We start from the raw sequence: 3,046 nt of genomic DNA, 5'->3' as shown, positions 1-3,046 counted from the left end.
TAAATGAAACCAAGTTTCATGATCGGGATGGGGAGGCCCGGGGAAGGAGAGGAGGGGATGGTGGAGGAATTTGTGGGCAATCCCAAATTCGCCCAGCTCCCCTTGCAGCCGGACGAGTCCTAAAAATGTCACCCCGAGAGCAGCGAAAGTGAGCTCAGACCGGCACCTGAGGGAAGGTCTCATGTGCAACGAGGCGGGAGAAAAACACCCCCCTTTGAAAAAAACCACCCCAAAACCCAACTTTAAATAAAGGATCGGTGTTAAATAAATAAAACAGGATTTGGGGGAGGCTGTGCGGGGGAGGGGGCGCAGGCGTGGGGCGTCCCCCGGGGCTGGGGCAGGGCTTTGGGGCTGCGGCCGTGAGCGAGGGGTGAGTGTGGTTTGTGTGTGTGGTTTGTGTGTGTGTGTTGATGAAAGGCGCTAATGCTGCCCGTTTACATAATTTTTCTCTCCAGGCCATGAAGTTACCTTGATGAGCAGCTCGCTGCAGCAATCAGATTATAGCTCCCAACCCAGATATTAAAATAACAGTTACAGTCCCGCGTCCCGCGTGTTGGCAAACTTGGGAGAAATGAAGGGGTCGGGGGAGCGGGGGGAGGGAGAGAAAGAGCCAGAAAAGGGGTTTTGTAAGAAAGAAGAAAAGAAAACCGCAGAGAAGCTTTAAACTAGTCTTTCGTTTGTAACCTTTTACAACCTTTATTTCCCGTATATGAAAAGCTCCTTTTATTGAGACCCAGAAAGAACTTTTATTTTTTTTTTCCCTCCCCCCACTTTGGATTTTTAATTAGAGCCCCTCAATTGCAGCCATATATATAGGAATCGATATAAAGTAATCCGTGGAGATGGGCTAAGGTTTTAATCGAAAATCTTCTTTGCCATTCTTTGCAGATCTTCTTTAGCCGCTGGCTGGTGGAGAAACAAATGTTCATTACAAAAATACCCCCCCGAACCCCCCAAAGCAGCTTCCCCCCAACCAAACAAAGCCACAATGCAGAAAGCTCGTAAAAGACCCCAAACCAACTGTTGTTACCATGTGAATAAGAAATTACTCTTATGCTTAACTTCATTCTCCCTTGCAGGCAGGTATTTTTCATATTGAAAAAAGTTTAAAACCAGCTCCGAATACTACAGTTAGTTTTTTTTTTTTTTTACTGTCTTAAGTGGTCTCTGGGTGATGGTATTTTCCGTGCGGGAAGGGTCTGGCTTGTGCCGCGGGTGTCTGTCTGTCTGTCTGTCCGGCAACAAAGATCCCACATGTATAACACTGCGCTGAAATCCAGATCCTGTCCTCCTCCAGTTTCTCAGACTCACAAATGTCACATTTTCTTTTATTCCTTTCTTTTTTTCCTTTCCCCTTAGTGTTTGGCTTCATCTCCCTTTCTTTTCTCTTTTTTTTTTTCTTTTTCTCTAAGTGCTTCATATTATATAAAATTTAACTCTTTGCGTCCCCGCCATGAAATATTTCTTTTCCTATGTAAAAAGAAAGGAAGAGAAAAGAAAAAAAATCCCAACTCCCCCCAAAGCTCCCCCAAGCTTCCTTCTTTCTAAAGAACTAGGGCTGTTTTTCTCCAGGGGAAGGAGGGGGGTGGAAGCTAAATATTAAACAATGCAGGCAGCTTCGGGTTTATTTTGGTAAATTAATTGTGAGACTATTCTGGCTCCTGTGTGTTTCTGCATGATTAAACTGTGCTATTTGTTCCCCAAAGCTGCACATTAGCAGAAAGTGCAAGTCTATTTTAAAGCATCATCCTCAGGTTTAATGTAAGCAAACTGGGCTGAGTGAAAAGTTTACCCGAGTAATTGCAACTAAGAGTCCGCCGTAGTTGTTTTAATCGTTATTTTCTATCTGATAAGTGCGTTTTAAAGAATGGACCCTGCATTTTTTTAATCTGAAGGAAGCGAATCTGGCCGTATTTGTACCCCAACCTCGCGTCTTATCTGTATGAAATTTCAATTTATTTAAAAGCCTGGTATTTAATACACGACACGGGCCACATTTAGTTTAGACAAACCCCCTCTTGTACTTTCTCCGTAATCACGCCTAATGAAAACGTGGGATTTTCCCATTAAAAAAAAAAAAAAAAAAAAAAAAAAAAAAAAAAAAAAAAAGTGAAAATATAATGCATCTTCATTAGGAAAATTGACTGCTGTGCTCAAGACAGTTCTTAATTGAAAAGGCAACCTATTTTAATGGTGTGGTTGAGGAGAAGATTACATACTTTATCCAAACACAAAGACAATTAATAATGAGGACCAGGCTGCTGCCATTAACTCTAATGTAGTTACATCAATGTCAATGCAAGTGCTCGTACCTGAGAGGTGCTGGGGGACGCGCCCGCGGCCCCTCCGCCCTGCCCGGCCGCGCCTCAGCCCCTCCGCCGCCGCCAGCACCGGGCACCGCCGCCCCTCTCCACCGGCAGAGCCCGCCAGCACCGGCCCCCGTCCGAGTTATCATTATTTTTTATTATTATTTTTAGTTTTTTTAACGGCGGCGCGACCCCGAGGAGTTGTGCGAGCGCGGCTCGCTTTCTCCGCCTGCTTTAAAGGGACTTTTCAGAGCTGCCTAATTCAGGATATTTAAGCGCAGGACAATGCGGGGTGGTGGGAGCGCTTAAGCTGCAGTTTGCAAACGAATCCGTGCCCCACAGCCAAGGGAAAAGTCCCGTCCCCGCCGTTCATTCCCGACGCTGCCGAGCGCCAGCGTTCTCCCGAGCGACGCTTCCACTTTAGGCATTTATTTGGACTTCAAAAATCTTACAAAAATTAAAAATTAAACTTTCAGCCGCTCGACGCGCCGATGAGGTGTGTTTATACCGAGCGTTGGCCGGGAAGGTTTTACAGGGTAATTTTTTTTTTTGCCCCTTCCCTTTCTCAGGAGGAGCGGTCGGGTGGAAGCGCCGCTCCCCCGCAGCCCCGCGCTGTTTGCGCGGCCGCGGAGCCGGGGGAGGATGTGAAGGGGGAGGGATACGCGGAGCGGTGCGAGCCCTTCCCCGAGTTAAACAAAGTCCTCTTCAAAGCCCCTTCCTCGGCAGTGAAGTCGATTTGA

Source organism: Malurus melanocephalus, unplaced genomic scaffold (assembly GCF_030028575.1).
Source record: "Malurus melanocephalus ecotype Western Australia unplaced genomic scaffold, MMel_1.1 scaffold_190, whole genome shotgun sequence".
NCBI classification, from domain to species: Eukaryota; Metazoa; Chordata; class Aves; order Passeriformes; family Maluridae; genus Malurus; species Malurus melanocephalus.
The sequence above is the reverse complement of the archived record's forward strand: the minus strand, read 5'-3'. Positions refer to the sequence as shown.